The sequence below is a fragment of the Hemicordylus capensis genome, chromosome 4, assembly GCF_027244095.1.
Source record: "Hemicordylus capensis ecotype Gifberg chromosome 4, rHemCap1.1.pri, whole genome shotgun sequence".
Taxonomy (NCBI): Eukaryota; Metazoa; Chordata; class Lepidosauria; order Squamata; family Cordylidae; genus Hemicordylus; species Hemicordylus capensis.
This window is the reverse complement of record NC_069660.1, coordinates 206,000,617-206,022,501: the sequence shown is the minus strand read 5'-3', so window position 1 is coordinate 206,022,501 and position 21,885 is coordinate 206,000,617. Positions and strand designations below refer to the sequence as shown.

The 21,885-nt window shown below is 45.9% G+C and overlaps 1 protein-coding gene across 4 annotated transcripts in view; it reads right to left on the bottom strand.

Annotated features, from left to right (window-relative positions):
* The window catches only part of EXOC2 (exocyst complex component 2), a 298,803-nt gene extending 277,288 nt beyond the window's left edge, over positions 1-21,515 (bottom strand). For 2 of the 4 annotated variants that reach the window (XM_053243825.1, XM_053243828.1), the window contains exon 1: positions 21,016-21,515. The gene's annotated coding sequence lies outside the window, so the exon portion shown is untranslated. Of the gene's footprint in view, positions 1-2,794; positions 2,855-21,015 lie in introns of those variants that run through there. The other 2 variants (XM_053243824.1, XM_053243827.1) reach the window with 2 other exon arrangements.
* Positions 21,516-21,885: the final 370 nt, after the last annotated feature.

The following is a 21,885-nucleotide window of genomic DNA, read 5'->3' as shown; positions in this document are numbered from 1 at the left end:
ATCTGTACTGAGACTGGTGCTTTTTAATTTATTTATAAATGATCTCGAAGTTGGGGTAAGCAGTGAGGTGGCCAAATTTGCAGATGATACCAAACTCTTCCGGGTAGTGAAATCCAATACGGATTGTGAGGAGCTCCAAGAGGATCTCTCCAAACTGGGGATGTGGGTAACAAAATGGCAAATGTGGTTCAGTGTTGGCAAGTATAAAGTGATGCACATTGGGATGAAAAACACCAACTTCAAGTATACACTGATGGGATCTGAGCTGTCGGTGACTGACTAGGAGAGGGATCTTGGGGTCATGGAGGACAGCTTGTTGAAAGTGTTGACTCAATGTACGGCAGCTGTGAAAAAGGCCAGTTCCATGCTACGGATCATTAGTAAGGGGACTGACAATAAAATTGCTAATATTATCATGCCCTTATACAGAACTATAGTGTGGCCACACTTGGAGCACTGTGTACAATTCTGGTCACCACATCTTAAAAAGGACATTGTAGACCTGGAAAAGGTGCAGAAGAGGGCAACCAAGATGATCAGGGGCCTAGAGCACCTTCCTTATGAGGCAAGACCACAATACCTGGGGCTTTTTAGTTTAGAAAAAAGACGACTGTGGGGAGACATGATAGAGGTCTATAAAATCATGCATGGTGTGGTGAAAGTGGATAAAGAGAAATTCTTCTCCCTCTCACATAACACTAGAACCAGGGATCATCCCATGAAATTGATTGCCAGGAAATTTAGGACCAACAAATGGAAGTACTTTTTCACCCAATGCATAATCAACTTGTGGAATTCTCTCCCCCACGATGTGGAGACAGCCAACAACCTGGATGGCTTTAAGAGGAGTTTGGAATGGAATGTACTTCTGCTCACACATGGGAGGGGGGGGAATGCCTATTAGGGGTGTGTGAGCCAGCTCACACTCGAACCAGCTCGGCTCAAAAGCTCAACCTCGAACCAAACTAGCTTTCTTCACTATGAGCCCCACTGCCCACTGAGATCATCCAGTGAGGTCCATCTGTAGTTGCCACTGGCTCGTCTGGTGACTGCTCAGGGATAGTCCTTTGCCGCCCCTTCCCCCAAGGCTTTGGAATGCACTCCCTACCAAAAAAGAGAGCCTCCCCATCCCTGGCAGCTTTTTAAAAGATCCTCAAGACACATTTGTTCATTGATGCTGTTTTTAACATTGTAATTCCTGTTTTAATTTATCTTATATTTGTTGTAAATCACCCAAGTTAGGTGTGGTATACAGATATACTAAACAAACAAACAAATAAATAAATAGCGGGGGGAGAGATGAAGTCTCCTGCATTCATGTGCAGTAACTGTTTGCGCTGTTCTGAATCCCAGCCAATCTCTATACAAAATGTACAATTAATCTGATACTACGTAAAATATGCCAACCTATCAGGCACATGGAAATATTCTTAGGGCCAAGCTGCACACAACGTTTAATGCATTTTAACCTGGGCTTTGTTTTTCTTTCGTCAAGAGGAGTCAGATTGGGCTACCCACAGATCAGGATTATGGTGTGGAAAGAGGTGAAGGGGCTTTAACCCTACACCATGCCATCATCCTGATTTGCAGGGGTCCCAATTTCTATCTGGTTCCTGTGGGAGTTCTTTTTCTGGGGCAAAAAAGACAGCTGGATCAATCCCACCGTGACTGTCCAAATCCAGCTGGCTCTGGACTAAAGAAAAACCATACCCATTGGGGATGATAATGCTTTTAATGTCATGTCCAGTTTGGCCTTTAATTGTGGACTTGGAGAATTTCCCCCAGAGAAGAAAGTTGAGATAGTATGGACTACAGTCCAATAATAGTACCATATAAGCCATACATGGAGAATACCTATACTAATTAATTCAAGATGGCTTTGAGCATAATATTTTGCTGAGAAGACATTAGAATGGCTCAACCTCCAATATACTTTTCAAATTAAAACTCTAAAATGTACAGCCCTACTTATGACATCTTATCAAGGAACTTAAACAACCTGTCTGTGCATTAATTGTCATTGAGGATTGATGCTATTTATGAACTTGAAATCAGTATAACTTCTATTGCTGATTAACTGAAACATTGTGGGGCCCTGTGTGTTTGCTTTGCTTTTCAATTAGTTTCTATTATTTTCCCTATTAGCTTTTGACAAACAGAAGTAGAAATAAACTTAATAGTTGGGAAACTGTTATCAGCCCACTGAGCTCCCTAATGGAAAATCTTGTATATTTAAATGTTAAAAAGAATCCTGTGTTTAATCATTTGACATTATGAAATAAGTTTATTACTATACATCTGTTCTGTGCAGGACTGGATTTTTTTTAAAAAAATTAGTAAAGCATTTTCTAAGGTCAGATGTCAGTACTGTTCAGTTGTTTACCACCAATGAGATGAATCACTCTGAGCTTTACTATTTGAAATAAAATGCAACATTCATAAGATTAATCAAACTGATATGAATAGTCACAACAAAGTTCTTCTCTATCATATTTATTCCATGTAAACATCCCCATCATCATAACCATGTATTAAAACTCCCATAAAGTGCTTGTTCATTAGAAACCATAGACAAAATTTAAATGTGAGGGAAATTTTGGACTGGGGAAGGAAACTCTGCTGCATCTCAGAGTTTTAACTATATAGATGCACTTTTAAAATCTGTGTTAATATTCAGACATTGCTGTGAATTTTAATGGGGGGAGCATTTATAAATACATTCTCTTCCCCCACCCCCACCCCCACACACACACCAAACACATGTTGTTCTGTGTACAAGTGCATGCAAATGTACCTGAAAACAGGAGTCGTTCCACTGCGGAAAATGTGCTGCAAGGCCAGCTTCCCCTATCATCTTCACAATGCAAAAGACAGAAGTACCTATCAGCAATTTGAATATTGATAAATATGTCTGTCATACCCCTCCCACAAGCATAGCTTCAGGGGGTCATGGGAGGCAGTCATCCCCCAAGTGGCTTGCCCCCCACTGCCCCCCATTTCTGTTTCAGAAACCTAATATGTGGGACACAGCTTGCCCATCCATAAATGCACTTTGCCCTAGGTTAGGGATGTGCAAAAAATTTCGGGCACAGAACGATCTGTGCCCGAAACGAACAATTTCGGGTGATTCGGGGCTGAACCGAATCACCCCCGATGTCCCCCGAATTTTTTCGGACACGAGCCGAATCACCCGAATTTCGGGCAAAAAAAATTCGGGTGATTCGGTTCATGGTTGATTTTTGGTGATTTTTTAAAGTTTTAGTGACTTTGGGGCAGTTCGGGGGCATAGCATGGGATTTGGGCAAAAGGAGTGGGGTGGGGTGGTAGCGCCTAATGAGTGCAGGCTGCCACCCCAATTTCAGGGGGATTGGGCAAAGGGCTGATTTTTGGTAAATTTCTGAAAATTTCATGTCTTTGGGGCAGATTGGGGCATATTGGGGCAGAAAGTGGGGGCTGGGGCAGAATAGTGGGGTGGGGTGGTAGTGCCTAATGGGTGCAGGCTACCACCCCAATTTCAGGGGGTTTGGACAAAGGGGTGATTTTTTGAGAATTTTTGAAGTTTTGGTGACTTTGCGGCAGTTTGGGGGCAGAAAGTGGATCTGCCCCAAAAGAGTGGGGTGGGATGGTAGTGCCTCATGGGTGGAGGCTACCACACCAATTTCATGGGGATTGGGCAGAGGGCTGATTTTTTGAGAATTTTTGAAGTTTGGGTGTCTTTGGGGCAGATTGGGGGCAGAAAGTGGATCTGCCCCAAAGGAGTGGGGTGGGCTGCTAGATAGTGTCTAATGGGTGGAGGCTACCACCCATCCCCAATTTAAGAGTGATTGGGCAGGGGGTGAATTTTGGTGAATTTATTTTTATGAGGTTTGTCTTCATAAGGTGAAGTGTGCTAAATTGATTACTTCCTCATATTATTCATAGTAAAGGAAAGTGTGAAAAAGTGAAAGTGGGGTCATGAGAGTTGTTTAATTGAAAAAAATCTCATTTGCTATGATAGAATGAGAATTCACACCTCAGAAGTTTTTTCTGAGGTGTGAATTCTCATTCTATCATAGCAAATGAGATTTTTTTCAATTAAACAACTCTCATGACCCCACTTTCACTTTTTCACACTTTCCTTTACTATGAATAATATGAGGAAGTAATCACTTTAGCACACTTCACCTTATGAAGACAAACCTCATACAAATAAATTCACCATAATTCACCCCTCTGCCCAATCACTCTTAAATTGGGGATGGGTGGTAGCCTCCAGCCATCAGGCACTATCTACCAGCCCACCCCACTCCTTTGGGGCAGATCCACTTTCTGCCCCCAATCTGCCCCAAAGACACCCAAACTTCAAAAATTCTCAAAAAATCAGCCCTCTGCCCAATCCCCCTGAAATTGGTGTGGTAGCCTCCACCCATGAGGCACTACCACCCGACCCCACTATTTTGGGGCAGATCCACTTTCTGCCCCCAAACTGCCCCAAAGTCACCAAAACTTCAAAAATTCTCAAAAAATCACCCCTTTGTCCAAACCCCCTGAAATTGGGGTGGTAGCCTGCACCCATTAGGCACTACCACCCCACCCCACTATTCTGCCCCAGCCCCCACTTTCTGCCCCAATATGCCCCAATCTGCCCCAAAGACATGAAATTTTCAGAAATTTACCAAAAATCAGCCCTTTGCCCAATCCCCCTGAAATTGGGGTGGTAGCCTGCACTCATTAGGCGCTACCACCCCACCCCACTCCTTTTGCCCAAATCCCATGCTATGCCCCCGAACTGCCCCAAAGTCACTAAAACTTTAAAAATTCACAAAAAATCAGGACTTTGCCCAATCCCCCTGAAATTGGGGTGGTAGACTCTACCCATTGGGCACTACCACCCCACCCCAAAATTTTGCCCCTGGGCCCCTTTTTACCCCCCCGAATCGATTCGGATTCGGATTCGGATTAAATCCGAATCCGAACCGAATCAAGGGTGATTCGGGTGACCCAGATTCGGGCACAAAACAGAACGGAGGTGATTCGGCTCGGGTCCGAGCCGAATCACCCGAAAATCCGAATTGCACACCCCTACCCTAGGTGTGTCCCCCTCAAGTTTTCTTCTGGTGCTGCCATTGCCCTCCCATCAGGTTTTAGAATAGCTACTCACCTTTATTTTTTTTTATTAAATTGAACAATTGTTCATTCATTGCCTTTAAGTTATTTTTCTCTTCATTATTTTAAAAGTTCATTTTACGTTAGTTTTTTGTTTCGTTTTGTTTTGATCTTAAACATTGAAAGTCTGCTTCAGGGAGAGGGGATACCCTTGGTGAAAGCACAGGCACCAGCCAATCAGCACTGTGCACAACTGCCTTCTAATGCAAACAGGCAAAACCAAGCCTATTCTCACTTTATATTCATGTGAACATGTGGAGAAGTGGGGTTATGCTTGCTGGTCCACTCAGCAGAAAATGAAAACAAACTATATAAATAGAGTGCATTTATTTCCCCTGATAACAATTCTGAGGCGAAGATTGTGCTTCAACAGAAGCCCAAAGACTCCAGTGACATTCATCTGTACACACCCTATGTATCCACCTGAACAGAGTTTAAGGGAAATATATCTGTTTCCACATTTCATAACTGCATATTAGAAAGCCAGACAGCTGCTCATAGTGTATCTTGCAACATTTGAGTTAAACACATTACTCCCATCTCAGAAGCTCTGTGTAATCTTATCTCAAATATTTTCTAACGAGTCACGCCTACTCCTTCTACAACAGTGAATCATGATAGACAAGGGTGAGGCACAAAGTGAGGCACAAACACTCAGGTGAGCTTATGGAACTTAGGAAGCTGCCCTAGACTGAGTCAGACCATTGGTCCATCTAGCTCAGGATAATCTACACAGACTAGCAACAGCTTCTCCAAGGTTGTTGGCAGGAGTCTCCCTCAACCCTATCTTGGAGATGCCAGGGAGGGAACTTGGAACCTTTTGCGTGCAAGCGTGCAGGTGCTCTTCCCAGCGCGGCTCCATCCCATAAGAGGAATATCTTACAATGCTCACATGTAGGGGCTATTCTCACATGTAGGGGCTAGGAGAGCCTAGCCCGATTTCTGCTAATCGTGAGAACCACCGGGCTTGGCTGCAAGCCCGGTGGTTCTCGAGTGGGTAACCCGCTCCTGTAGCCCTCCGCATAGCCCGGGTTTGCGGAGTGAGTGCTCCGCAAACCCGGGCTATCTGGTCATGAGTAGCTGCGGCGCGGCTCCACGCTGTTGCTACTCGTGAGTAGACCCCCACCGGAGGGGAGGTGAAAAGCCACCCTCCCCAGTATGCCCTGCGCACTCACGCAGGGCATACTGGGGCTTCTGAAGGCCACACGGCCCCCAAGCTCCCCAGTCCCTGCCGGCTCCATCACAGAGCCGGCAATCGTGTGGGCGGCCGATCTGGCCACCCAGGGCTCTCTGCCCACTCGTGTGCAGGGAGAGCGGGCCTAGCCCACTCGCCCCGCACACTGGAAGAAACCGGGTCTCACTGATCGTGAGACCCAGTCCGTAGTCTCCCATTCAAATGCAGCTATGGCAGACCCTGCTTAGCAAAGGGGACAAGTCATGCTTGCTACCACAAGACCAGCTCTTTTGTGGTAGGAGAGCATGTGAAGCTTACACAGTAGTGTCACATTGCACAGGAGCACATCTGGGGCTCTGGATCAGGCAACTGTATATAATAAACTTCATCTATGGACATGCTAATTACCTTGGGGTATAAAAAGTTTCTGATGATCAAGATCTGCATGTGTAATGGCTTGTATAATAACTCCCACCTCTGCTTGCATTCCAGCTGAGCAGATATCTCCTCTTCAATCAGTTTGTTCAGTTTAAAGAACACTCACAATGTTCTCTTAAAGTTACATAATGTCAAAAGAAACAATGCAAAGCTGAGCAGATGCTGGGATATAAATAGCAGAAAATGCTACACAGGTGCCCAGCCAAGATGCCTCAAGGGCTTGCCACTTGCAAAATATAGATCTTAACTTTTAAAAGCAAATTTTATATTTTTATATATAATGCAAAAAGCCAGAACTGCCTGATCACAAGGTACTTTAAAGAAGACCAGATGGCACATGTTTGAACCAGCCAATGCACAACACTGACCTCATCTCACTTGCATTTTTGGTAATACCTGATCCCTTTTATTTGAATTTAATTATGTTATATTTTAGCTTGCTGCTAGCAATCTTGGGTAGCTTGTTGTTTTGGAACTACAGTTCCCACCAGCCCTAATCAGAATGGCAAAATGCTGGGGATGATGGGACTTGTAGTCTAAAAACAATATTATCCATGACTGGCTGTTAGTTATTCTTGGGTTATCCAATTGTGGGTCAGAATCCCAGGGGGTTGTGAGCCACTGTGAAAAGAATCACAAATACTGGGACTTTTGGAGTCCATCTGCTGCTGTGGGATGACAAGCATCCAATCATCACCATGGGTGTCTCTGGCTACATTTGCACACAATGCAAAATTGAAGTTAAAGGGACCAGAGGTGTTCTTACGTTATGTCTGAATGTGCACAACTCCGGTTCTGCGACACAAGTGACCTGAGGTTTCCTCCCTAGAACTCCAGTCTGAATCTCTCAGGTTGTAGTGAGTTTCATCACCACAGCCCAAGGTTCCACGCAGCCTGCATTGCGTCCAAATTTGCACCCGCAGCCTGCATCCCCTTCAATCAGAGTTGAGGGAGGAAGCTCCTCCCTCTCTCTAGTTGTGATTGGCTGTGTGGGCTGTCCTTCATACAAGAAGGAAGTCTGCACAGCCAGTTCACCCTTCTCTCTGCAGTCTCACTGACTGCAGAGAGAGTGCTTTCTGTAATGTCCCAGTTTGAACAGGAGAACAGGGTGGGGAGTGGAACCACAGGTCCATTGCGCCCGTGGTTCTGCATTACGTGCTAACGCAGCCTCTGAGATTCTGAAAGGGAAGTTTGTAAGGATGTGAAAATCAATTCGGACTTGAATCGGTATAACTCAAATCCGGCTGATTTGAGTGTTTCAACTTCAAATTGTAACGCCAGGTCAGTCCAAAATCCATGAATTGATCAGGGATGAAGAGGCTGACCTGGTGTGTATCACAGAGACTTGGTTAGGTGAGGCTGGGGGCCCAGCTTGGGCCCAGCTTCTCCCTCCAGGGTACTCCATAGAGGAGCAGGTAAGGGGGTGTGGGCGGGGAGGTGGAGTAGCTGTGGTTATTAAGGATAATATCTCCCTTACCAGTGTCTGATCATATTGAATGTGTGTATGTACGTTTGGGGACCAGGGATAGATTAAGACTTCTGTAGGTGTACCAATCACCCTGCTGCCCAACAGAGTCCATAACTGAGCTCGCGGACTCGGGTTTGGTGTTGGAGTCCCCCAGGCTTATGGTGCTGGGGAACTTCAATATCCACTTTGGGACTGGGTTGTCTGGTGCAGCTCAGGAGTTCATAGCGGCCATGACAACTATGGGCCTATCCCAAGTGGTCTCGACCGAAACATGTTGCTGGTCATACTCTTGATCTGATCTATCATTCTGATCAGGGTTGTGCTCCATGGGTGGGGACTCCTGTGATCTCCCCATTGTCATGGATGGACCACCATCTGGTTAAGGTCGGACTCACAGTTGCATCCCATCTCTGCAGGGGTGAGGGACCTATTAGAATGGTCTGTCCAAAAAGGTTATTGGATCTAATAGGATTCCAAGAAGCCTTGGAAGGATTTAATGTTGGCCCTGCCGGCGATCCGGTTGATGCCCTGGTGGAGAATTGGAATAATCAGCTCACCAGGGCAGTAGACATGATCGCTCCTAAACGTCTTCTCTGAACTGCTTCGAAAATGGCTCCTTGGTATACTGAAGATCTACGGGAGCTGAAGCAGCAAGGTCGACGACTGGAGCACAAGTGGAGGAAGACTCGACTCGAATCCAACAGATTACGACATTGAGCACATTTAAAGATCTATGCTCTGGCTGTACGTGCAGCAAAGAAGTGTTTCTTTTCTTCCCGTATTGCTTCCACAGGCTCTCGTTCAGTGCAGCTATTTAGGGTTGTGAGGGGACTAGTAGGGCCCCCTGCTCCCTGAATCCAAATTTGGAACCATCAGTTGCCCGCTGTGATGCTTTTATGAGTTTTTTGTGGACAAAGTCTCTCGTATTCGGGTCGATCTAGCTTTAGACTCCACAGTTATCGCAGTGTCAGATGCAGAGGTATCCAGCAACTCCTCTGATGTGGATAGACTGAATCAATTTCAGTTTGTGACTCCTGAGGATGTGGACAAGCTGCTCGGAATGGTGCATCCTACCACCTGTCTGCTTGATCCTTGCCCAATGTGGCTTATACTATCTGGCAAGGGGATTGTTGTGGAGAGCCTGGTGGCAATTATAAATACCTCTCTGAGGGAGGGCAGGATGCCTCCTTGTTTAAAGGAGGCAATTATTAGACCTATTCTTAAGAAGCCTGCCTTAGACCCCTCAGGGTTTAGTAGCTACAGGACTGTCTCCAACCTCCCACGGTTGGGCAAGGTGATTGAGAGAGTGGTGGCCTCCCAGTGCCAGGCGGTCTTGGAGGAAACTGCCTATCTAGACCCATTTCAAACTGGTTTTCGGGAAGGCTATGGGGTGGAGACTGCCTTGGTCGGCCTGATGGATGATCTCCAATTGGGAATTGACAGAGGAAGTGTGACTCTGTTGGTCCTTTTGGATCTCTCGGCGGGCTTTCGATACTATCGACCATAGTATCCTTCTGAAACGTCTGAGAGTGTTAGGGGTGGGAGGCACTGCTTTGCAGTGGTTCCACTCCTACCTTTCTGGCAGATTCCAGATGGTGTCGCTTGGAAATTGTTGCTCTTCAAAGTCTGAGCTTTTATATGGGGTCCCTCAGGGCTCCATACTGTCTCCAATGCTTTTTAATATCTACATGAAACCGTTGGGAGAGATCATCCAGAGATTTGGTGCTGGGTGTTATCAGTATGCTGATGACACCCAAATCTATTTCTCCATGTCAACAGCATCAGGAGAAGGCATATCCTCCCTGAATGCCTGCTTGGAAACAGTAATGGGGTGGATGAGGGATAACAAACTGAGACTGAATCCAGACAAGACAGAGATACTTATTGCGCGTGGTCGTCACTTGGGAAGCGATATTGATCTGCCTGTTCTAGATGGGGTCACACTTCCTCAGAAGGAACAGGTACGCAGTCTGGGAGTGCTTCTGGATCCACACCTTTCCCTGGTGTCCCAGGTTGAGACAGTGGCCAGAAGCGCTTTCTATCAGCTTCGGTTGATACGCCAGCTGCGTCCGTTTCTTGAGGTTCATGATCTCAAAACAGTAGTACACTTGCTGGTAACCTCCAGACCTGATTACTGCAATGGGCTCTATGTGGGGCTGCCTTTGTATGTTGTCCGGAAACTATAATTAGTACAAAATGTGGCAGCCAGGTTGGTCTCCGGGTCATCTCAAAGAGACCATATTACTCCTATGTTACAGGAGTTGCACTGGCTGCCGATAAGTTTCCGGGCAAAATACAAAGTGCTGGTTAAAACCTATAAAGCCCTAAACAGCTTAGGCCCACGGTACTTAAGAGAGCGTCTTCTTCTGCATGATCCCCATCGTCCACTACGTACATCAGGGGAGGCTCATCTGTGGCTACCTTCGTGTCGTTTGGTGGCCACCCAGGGATGGGCCTTCTCTGTTGTCGCCCCGAGACTTTGGAACGCGCTTCCAGTGGGAATAAGAGTCTCCCCATCTCTAGCGGCTTTTAAAACATGTCTAAAGACTTCTCTTTTACCCAGGCCTTTTAGCTTTTTAACTTTTTAGCTTTTGATGGTTTATTATTTGTTTTAAACTGTTTTTAGTATTTGTTTGTTGTGAACCACCCTGAGACCTTGGGTTAATGTGGTATAAAAATGTGCTAAATAAATAAATAAATAAAATTAAATCACCCCCAAATTGATTTTTCCACTGTATGGGAAGAAGAGTCTCATTTCAGCCTTAAAAAAAAAAAAAGCCTCCGGTTTGTGCAAAAACACCGGTATTCTAGCTAAAAGAACACTGGGCTATCCCTTTAAATGGCCTTCCCGTGCCTGAGTAGAGGCCATTTAAAGGCTTAGCCAGGTGTAAGTCAGTGTGAATGGCCAGCCAGGCCAGCAGTGGGGAGGAACGACGAGTCCAGGTGCTACTTCATTGCAGCTGCCAGCTCTGCAATCCAAACCGCTCCTGGCAGGAGTGGTCCAAAGGCGCCCCCATGCCTCTTCTTCATAAAAGAAGCAGCCAGCAGCCACAGAGGGATGGCAGGTTGGGTCATTGCTTCCTCCCTGCTGTGGGCTCTGCAGTTACCACTCCTGCCAGGAGCAGTTCAAAGAGGCACCTCCGCCTCTTCTTTGTAAAAGGGGGATGGTGGATTGGGTTGCCGCCTCCCGCTACTGCGGGCTCTGTACATTAAAGGTAATTCTGGGGTGCCCCAGCACCTCTTTGTTTTTATTTTTAAAGGCTGAAGTGAGGCTCTCCTCTCCCTCCCTCCCCCACACAGTACTAATTGAATTGATTCAGATTTGATTCAGATTTAAGGAGCCCCTGGTGGCGCAGTGGTAAAACTGCCGCCCTGTAACCAGAAGGTTACAAGTTCGATCCTGACCAGGGGCTCAAGGTTGACTCAGCCTTCCATCCTTCCGAGGTCGGTAAAATGAGTACCCAGAATGTTGGGGGCAATATGCTAAATCATTGTAAACCGCTTAGAGAGCTCCGGCTATAGAGCGATATATAAATGTAAGTGCTATTGCTATTGCTATTGATTCAAATCTAATCAAGTCCAAATCGAATCAACCTGGTTTCAAGCAGATTGGATTCATGTTTGAATTGAAACAGAAGGTTTTGATTTGAACATGAAACGAATCACAATTTTTGATTCATGCACATCCCTAGAAGTTTACAAGCAGTAATTTAGGGAAGGAGGTGCTCAATTCCTGTTGCAGGAGTTTGGGGAGACTTTGGAGCAAGCAAGGCTTTTTTAATCAATCTTGAAAATTTCAATCTTAGATGTCTCCCTGAATAAATTAAGTCACACAAAAACACCACTCCAAATGGCCTTACTACTTCGCTTTAACCCTTTAGGCATTTAGAAGATGCCTCAATTTCCCTTATAAAATCAAAATGTCTAACTGCTTAGTAGAGGTATGCACAAAACTGGTTTGCTCAGTTTAGTTCAAGTCCAAACTGGATTCAAACCAGACTGGGCATGTTTGGTTTTGTGCCCCCAAATTAGAAACCTGGCTTGGCTTGAATTTGAGCCAGTTCATTATTCCAAATGTCAACCAAAAACAAACAAACCCATACCACCAGTGGCCTCTGGGGGGTGCTGCCAATGCTGATGGGAGTGGCTCTTTCGAGTTTCCACCTTCCCTCACGGGCCTCCCCCCAATCTTCTATGGGCTGGTTCAGCCTGTTTGGGGGCTGTTTGGGGCCTTTCCGGTATGGTTGTGGCCATTTTGGAGGCTGATGTGCATGTGCTTTGGCCATTTGCATGGCCTGAGTCATGACCCCGCCATGCATGTGGCCAGGGCACATGCGCGGCAGCCTCCAAAATGGCCACCACCATGTTAGAAAGGGCCAAAACGGTCCCAAACAGCCACGGCAGCACCCCCTGGAGGCCGGCAGACCTGGCAGTAAGGTTTTTTTTAAAAGGAATTATTATTATTTGAATTTTAGAACCCTGAACCGGCCCTGAGGCAGCCCGGGGGTGTGTGTCTCAACCTTGAGCCAAACTGGGCTGGCCCAGCTCGAGGGCAAGCCCTCAAGCCAGCATGGTTCAATGCCAAACTGGCTTGACCTTGAGCCAGTTCACACATCCCTACTGCTTAAACAGGTGATGTATACACATGTATATATAGCCTGCAGGACTTTAAATATGTCCCCAGACATGCATGGAGAAGTGTGGTCAGGCAGATGGACTGGCGAGAAAGCGCAGACTTACAGCAGAGATGGCCAACCTGAGGCTCTCCAGCTGTTGTTGACTTATAACTCCCATCCTCCCCAGCCACAATAAAAGCTGGAGAGCCTCAGGTTGGCCATTCCTGTCTAAGAACAAAGATATACAGTAAGCACAGTCTCCATCCAACAAAGGGTGATGTGTTCTTAGAAGCAGCTTTCTGCATGTGCAGCTGATTTGGATGCTGGTGTTCATTTGGTCTCACATCCTCTATCGGCTTCCCTAGAACTCATCCAGTTCCCATTGAAGTAGCTGGATATATCTTTTGATGCAGATGAGGAATGCACATTCCCATCAGAAGCCACCAGTTGTTACATACAACCTATTGCCCACTGCTACAACTGAATGGGAGTCATTGTCTCCAGGGAAAGCTTTGGCAATCTGTACCTAGTAAGACTTGCATCATAAGATTAGAGTAAACAAAAATGATCAAGCAGTGATAAATATAAGCCTCTCCTTTTGCAATCCAGTTTTCATACTCACAAAATCAAAAGAAGTCAAACAATTCCCTGGGGTGTCAAATGTAAAATCCTGAGGCCTTATAAGATCCTTTGGAGTCTCCAATATGGCTTCCTCTATAATCTACACAGGTCAATGGTTTTCAGAGACAAGAAACTACAAATTTTAATTAATTAATTAATTAATTAATACATTTATATACCACCCAAAACGCAAGTTCTCTGGGCGGTTTACAAAACAATAAAAACAGCCAATAAAAGATTAAAACATTTCAACAATTAAAATTAAAAGTTAAAACTATTAAAACACAATTAAAACAGTATCTGATTAAAAGCCTGGGTGAACAAATGCGTCTTGACTGCCCTTTTAAAAGTTGTAAGAGATGGGGTGGCTCTTATTCCAGCAGGAAGTGTGTTCCAACGCCTCGGGGTAGCAATGGAGAACCCATCCCTGAGTAGCCACCAGACGAGCTGGTGGCAATTGCAGTCGAACCTCTCCAGATGATCTCAATGGGCGGTGCGGTTCATAGAGAAGAAGACGTTCTCTTAAATACCCAGGGCCCAAGCTGTTTAGGGCTTTATAGGTTATAACCAAAACCTTGTACTCTGCCCGGAACTTACCGGCAGCCAGTGTAAATGTTTTAAGATAAGAGTGATATGGTCTCTCCGAGATGACCCAGAGACCAATCTGGCTGCCGCATTCTGAACTAACTGCAGTTTCCGGACTACATACAAAGGCAGTCCCACATAGAGTGCATTGCAGTAGTCAAGTCTGGAAATGATCAGCAGATATACTACTGCTCTGAGGTCATTTATCTCAAGAAATGGACGCAGCTGGCATATCAGCCGAAGCTGATAAAAGACACCTCTGGCCACTGCCTCAACCTGGGACACCAGGGAGAGTTTTGTGTCCAGAAGCACTCCCAGACTGTGTAATTGTTCCTTCTGGGAAGTGTGACCCCATCCAGAACAGGCAGATCAAAATCGTCTCCCGAGTTCCAACCCCGCACAATAAGTACCTCCGTCTTATCTGGATTCAGTCTCAGCTTGTTACCTCTCATCCAGCACATCACTGCCTCCAGGCAGGCATTTAGGGAGGTTATGCCTTCTCCTGATGACGCTGACATGGAGAAAAAGATTTTGGTCTCATCAACATACTGATAACATCCTGCACCAAATCTCCTGATGATCTCTCCCAGCGGTTTCATGTAGATGTTAAACAACATCTGAGACAATATGGAGCCCTGAGGGACCCCATATAAAAGCTCAGATTGTTAAGAACAACAGTCTCCTAGAAACACCATCTGGAATCTGCCTGAGACGTAAAAGTGGAACCACCGCAAAGCAGTGCCTCCCACACCCAACCCCCGCAGATGCTCCAGAAGGATACTATGGTCAATAGTATTGAAAGCCTCTGAGAGGTCCAAAAGGACCAGAACTTCCTCTGTCAATTCCCAATTGGAGATCATCCATCAGGCCGACCAAGGCAGTCTCCACTCCATAGCCCACCCAAAAGCCGGTCTGAAACAGGTCTAGATAATCAGTTTCATCCAAGACTGCCTGGAGCTGGGAGGCCACCATCCTCTCAATTACCTTGCCCAGCCACGGAAGGTTGGAGACAGGCCTATCGTTGTTCAACTCTGAGGAGGCAGTGCAGGCTTCTTCAGAAGTGGTCTAATAATTGCCTCCTTAAGACAAGGAGGCATCCTACCCTCCCTCAGAGAAGCACTTATGATCTCTACCAGGCCTTCTACGACAAACTCTCTCCCAGATAGTAATAGCCACGTCGGGCAAGGGTCAAGAGAACAGGTGGTAGGCCACATCGCTCCAAGCAGCTGTCTACATCCTCATGAGTCACAAACTGAAACTGATCCAGCCTAAACCTGGACAACTCCGTTGGACGTGAACTTGTGGACGCAATACGGGCAGAAAAGAACTGCTTCTTTGCTTCCCATATTGCCAGAGCATAGATCTTCAAATGTGCTCTATGTTGTAATCTGTCAGATTTGAGTCTTCCTCCACTTGTGCTCCAGTTGTCTACCTCGCTGCTTCAGCCCCTGTAGTTCTTCTGTATACCAAGGGGCCAATTCTGAAGCACGTCAGAGAGGATGCTTCAGTGCGATCATGTCTACTGCCCTGGTGAGCTTGCTGTTCCAGTTCTCCACCAGGGCATCAAAAGGCAGAGCCAACACTAAATCCCTCCAAGGCTTCTTGGAACCCTATTGGATCCAATAACCTTCTCAGGCGGACCATTCTAATGGGCCCCTTGCCCTTGCGAAGGTGGGGTGTGACTGTGAGTCCAACCTTAACCAGATCGTGATCCATCCATGACAATGAGGAAATCACAGGAGTCCCCACCCATGGAACACCACCCTGATCAGAGTGAAAGACCAGATCAAGCGTGTGACCTGCAATGTGTGTTGGTCCCGAGACCCTTTGGGATAGGCCCATAGTTGTCATGGCCGCTATGAACTCCTGAGCCGCCCCAGTCAAATCGGTCCCATAGTGGACACTGAAGTCCCCCAGCACCACAAGCCTGGGAGACTCCAATGCCAAACCCGAGACCAAGTCTGTCAGCTCAGTTAGGGGCTCCACTGGGCAGCGGGGTGATCGGTACACCACGAGAAGTCCCAGTCTATCCCTGGCCCCCAAACTTAGGTACACATATTCTTAGGTACATACACAAAATGGCAGATGTATCAGAGACATTGCCTAGTACTTAAAAGATCCGGGGCTGGGGCCCATAGGACTTGGCTCAGGCCCACAGCCTCCCCTCCCAACTCCCATTTTAATAATCAAACCTTTAAAGCAAACAAGCCAAAATTATCTTTCATTTTTTGAAGCCATCAATCACCAAATCATCCTTTTTTAGCTGGTGTGTTTTGACCCACAGTACTTGCTTTATTTTAAAAATTCCCTCCCTTTTGCAATCCCTTCTTACAGTGGTCTTACCACAGTGTGAAAACTGGGAGGTAGGGATTTGTTTATTTATTTTTACATGTATATCCTGCTCTTTGTCCACGGAGCCCAGAGCAGTGTAGATGGTTATGTTTATTCCCACAACAACCCTGTGAGGTAGGTTAGGCAGCTGCACAATTTTATTGAAGAGCACTTTGGGGAGACCATAGTTTTGGTGGAGGCTATCCATCTCCTATTCCTACTTCTGAATCATCACCATCACCTCATCCACTGAATCCAGCAGCTGGGTTGCTGCTGGTTGTGAGACCCACCCACCACTCCTCCCGCATGCTCAGTAGATGGATTGCCTTTGGGTACTCTGAGGGCTGCCCACCATTCCTTCCACCACCTTTCACCATACACAACTGCTGATCTTCTGCTGGGCTTGAGGCCCGTCTGCCACCCCTCACCCTGTCCAGCAACTGGTTGCTGCTGGGGGCAAGAGCCACCTGGCACTCCCTCCACCAAGCCTGACAGCCAAGTTCCTACTGTGCACAAGCGCCACCGCCATCCCTCCATGATGCTCAACAGCTGGGTTGCTGCTGGGCAAGAGAGCTGCCTGCCGCCCCTTCAGCAAGCTTGGCAGCTGGGCTGCTGTCCTGCACGAGGTCACTCACTGGCCCTCCACTGAGCGCAGCAGTTCAGTTGCTGCTGTGCGTAAGGAGGCTTTGCCTGCCACCCCCTTCACCCTTCCCAACAGCCACTCACTGTCCCTTCAGCATGCTAAACAACTGGGTTGCCACTGTGTTCAAGACTGCCCGCTGGACCTCCAAGCAACCAGCAGCAAGGTTAGTGTTGGACACGTGGAGTTGATTAACACCACCTCCTCTACCATCCCTGACAGCTAGGTTTGCACTGCATGCAAGGGCTGCCCTACTGCCCCCTCCACCATTCCCCAAAACTGAGTTGCCACTGCATGAGAGGGCTGCCCGCTGCTCTTTCCAATGTGCTTGACAGCTAGGTTGCCACAGAGCATGAGCTTTCCCTCTTCACCAAGCCCCCGGCACCTTGCTATAGAAAGGCGCTGTCTCTCCCCCTTTCCATTACAATCACACAGAAGGGGAAGAGGGGAGGCTCAGTGACAGAGGGGGCAATAAGGGGAAACACCTGAAAAGTTCCAGCTCAAAGCATGCCCCTCTCCACTATCACCTTCTTCCAAACAAGGCCAAGGGTGGGAGCATGGGGGTGGAGGTAGACAATAGGTCCAGGGCTCCTAATCTCTGAGCTATTCTGTAAGGGCAGTCTAGAGATCAAACACAAACAAACAAGCAAACAGTGGAGGTCTGAGCCCCCAGGCTAGGTGCTAACAATGCGAATGTGCATAAGTACATCCACTGCTGAAATGGCCTCAGAATATTACTGAAATCACTTCCCACTATAGAAAAAAACAATAATGCACTTGTTTAGTTGGCCACTAAATATCAAGGGACAGTTGTCCTTATTCTTCCCACCTTTTCTTCCTGTTTATGTTTTGGGAGTATATCATGGAATATTGTACTGTGAGACCAACAGATGACTTTGATAGTGGATCCTCATCCAAAGACCAGACCCTTCAACATTTCACAGATGAAAATAGGTGAAATATGTAGGAGGTGTGGCCAAGCAACCTGGGAGGTGTGGTATACAATTCTGACTACAAACATGCCACAGATGGAAAACAGATAACAAAATGCATGTAGAGCCCATTATTCCAGATGATCAAAGCAGATGAGTCAAGCCCCTACCCTCCAAGGTATCACAAATGAAACTACTCATTCTCATACCAAAAGATTACTGCTCAAGCCCCCTACCCACCACTATTTCACACAGCAGAAAACTGAATTCCACCCGCTATATGTTGTGCACTGCGTGATGCCTTACTATTGTGCACCCATTTACATGCAGGTACACTAGAAACACGATGCATCCACTCACCGACTTGAGGACGCAATTTCTAGAGATTCTGGGCAGGGGGCTGGATCTTAAAGAATGACAACTCTAATAACTCACCCATTTACACGCAGGTACACTAGAAACACGATGCATCCACTCACCCACTTGAGGACGCAATTTCTAGAGATTCTGGGCAGGGGGCTGGATCTTAAAGAATGACAACTCTAATAACTCACCCATTTACACGCAGGTACACTAGAAACACGATGCATCCACTCACCCACTTGAGGACGCAATTTCTAGAGATTCTGGGCAGGGGGCTGGATCTTAAAGAATGACAACTCTAATAACTCACCCATTTACACGCAGGTACACTAGAAACACGATGCATCCACTCACCCACTTGAGGACGCAATTTCTAGAGATTCTGGGCAGGGGGCTGGATCTTAAAGAATGACAACTCTAATAACTCACCCATTTACACGCAGGTACACTAGAAACACGATGCATCCACTCACCCACTTGAGGACGCAATTTCTAGAGATTCTGGGCAGGGGGCTGGATCTTAAAGAATGACAACTCTAATAACTCACCCATTTACACGCAGGTACACTAGAAACACGATGCATCCACTCACCGACTTGAGGACGCAATTTCTAGAGATTCTGGGCAGGGGGCTGGATCTTAAAGAATGACAACTCTAATAACTCACCCATTTACACGCAGGTACACTAGAAACACGATGCATCCACTCACCGACTTGAGGACGCAATTTCTAGAGATTCTGGGCAGGGGGCTGGATCTTAAAGAATGACAACTCTAATAACTCACCCATTTACACGCAGGTACACTAGAAACACGATGCATCCACTCACCCACTTGAGGACGCAATTTCTAGAGATTCTGGGCAGGGGGCTGGATCTTAAAGAATGACAACTCTAATAACTCACCCATTTACACGCAGGTACACTAGAAACACGATGCATCCACTCACCCACTTGAGGACGCAATTTCTAGAGATTCTGGGCAGGGGGCTGGATCTTACAGAATGACAACTCTAATAACTCACTTGGGGGGGAAACTGAGTAATGCATCTCCAGAGGCAAAAATAGGGACAAAGATTTACCACAGATAGATTCAAGAAAACAGAGATGGTACCTGGTAAACAGGGAGAATTTGAGTCTATGCCAAAGACTTCTTTCTTCCTCACCTGACACACTCCAGGAAGTGGACTGATAGGCCATTTTCGGATGTCATGGGAAACCTGAGGCAAAGTCACACTGTGACGTCCAAATAATTGGAACTGCAGTAGCAGGATCCAACCGTGGTTCTGATTTCTCCGCCAAACCTCCAATGGAACCCTCAGTTGCAATTCAGTTTCACTCACCTAACCAAGGGTCCACTTAACTCAAACCACCTAACTCAGTGGTTTGTGGCCAGAGCACCTAAAGGACCATCTTCTCCTATATAAGCATACACCTTGACTACAGATTTGAACCAAAATAAAAAAAGACAGCGGCACAAAAAATGGGTACTTCCCAAATCTTGCCCAGATTCAACCACATACCAATGGATGAATACCCCAAGGTGACTTTATATAAATACTTCATATAAACACAGTAGAGTTTTATCCACTCTGATTTACTGGAACATACACACAGCTTTAGTTATTAAATTAGGTTGTGCAACACTATCAGTGCAAGTCTCTGTTGCTGATGGTTTGCATAACTTTGTAAACTAAAGGCGACACTCTATTTACACTTGGCCACTGAACAAGAGACAATTGGTTCTTACTCCTCCTTTTTATTTCCTTTTTGTTTTTTGAAACCTCTGTATATCATAGACTTTTATATTGTACATTATATTACCTAATATATATTAGGGTTGCCTAACTGACAGGTATGTACTGCACTAGGTATCAATAAACACATGTTTTAAAAACAGAATATACAAATACAAGAAGTAGGTGAAAGGTAGTGTTGCATTTGCTTTCTATTGTTAAAAAGCACACAAGTCTGAAAGGTCCCTGAAATTGTGGCACACCAAAGGCAATTATGGAATAATGCTGACTGAATGACATTCCCCTGCTAACTGGGCAAAGAGGCACCTTTTACCGTGGTGATTCTCTTTATTTAGCAGGGGGAGAGTAACTGGCCCTATCCACCCCCAGCACAGTACTTCCAGTGACTGTTGCTGGTGTCTATCTGATGTTTCTTTTTAGAATGTGAGCCCTTTGGGGACAGGGAACCATCTTATTTATTTGTTATTTCTCTTTGTAAACCGCCCTGAGCCATTTTTGGAAGGGCGGTATAGAAATCAAATTATTATTATTATTATTATTATTATTATTATTATTATTATTATTATTATTATTATTATTAGCCCCTGTGACAAATCACTCTGCTGCTACCACTTGTCACGGCCTGGTCTCAACCAGCCCACCTTGACCTTCGAGTTTAACCGCTCCAACCAAGTAGACTTTCCAGCTTTTTTTGGGCTGAGTCTACTACAACAGCCTTCCAACCCTCTGTTGCATTTAAAAATAAAAATAAAAAATAGAATGATAAGGACTTTAGGTGTGGGGTGGAGAAAACAGCAGCTGCATTTTTCTTTAAAGATAAAGAAGTAATTTTACTTTGAAATTAGTTGACTTTAATTCATAGTTCTTTAAAAAGCTTAGTACAAACCCCAGCAAGCAAAAGAGAATAAGGAATAAACAAAAGGGGGTCAAAATGCATCCAACTAACCTGACTCTCACTGTGCTCTGACTTAGAGTCCTTCTCAATCACTCCAGCTTTTTCAGCAACCCCAGCTTTTCCCTTGTTCAGCCTCCCGTCCTGTTCTTCTTCCTAGTTCTGAGGTTCAGCCCAGTCTGTTTCTTCTTACTTGTGAATGTTTTAGCTCACCAGAGAGTTTCCACTCTCTGCCAGTGATTCCACCGCTCTTTTTAGCCCCAGACCACAGTTCTAATCCTCTCTCAGACTATGACAGCAATTCTTCAGTTCTGTACTTCGTGAAAGCCTTTCCCAGCTTTCTTCTGGACTCTCAGCTTACACTCAAAACGCCAAACTGTGTCTCTTTCTTCCTCTGAATCTGAACTCTTCCAGTTCTCCAGCATGTAACTTCAACTCTAACTCTGCTGCAAGTGTATAATTCTCCTATATACACACAAACTTCCCTCCTATATTTTTCAAACCACAGTCAGCATGACTCAGATTCCCTCCATTTTTCAAACCATGACCAATAAAATCAAACCTTCATTTCCCTCCAAAATCAAACCAGTACATTTCATTCCCCTCAAAAATGAAACTGCTGAACAGAAGCCATGACCTTTTGACCCCTGCACAGCTTACTTGATACACTGCAGAGCAATGCAATTCCTCCACAGCCCCATTATGGGGAGCCATTAACACAGCAGAAGGCTGTAGATCCAGCTATCACCTAAGAAGTGGACGACACTGCCCATCTTAATGGCACTAATACTTACTGAGCAAACAGGACAACCTAGGAAACTGCCTTATACTGAGTCGGACCCTTCGTCCATCTAGCTTAGTACTGTCTACACTGACTGATTATGGCTTTCCAAGGTTTCAGGCAGGAGTCTTTCCCAGTCCTAC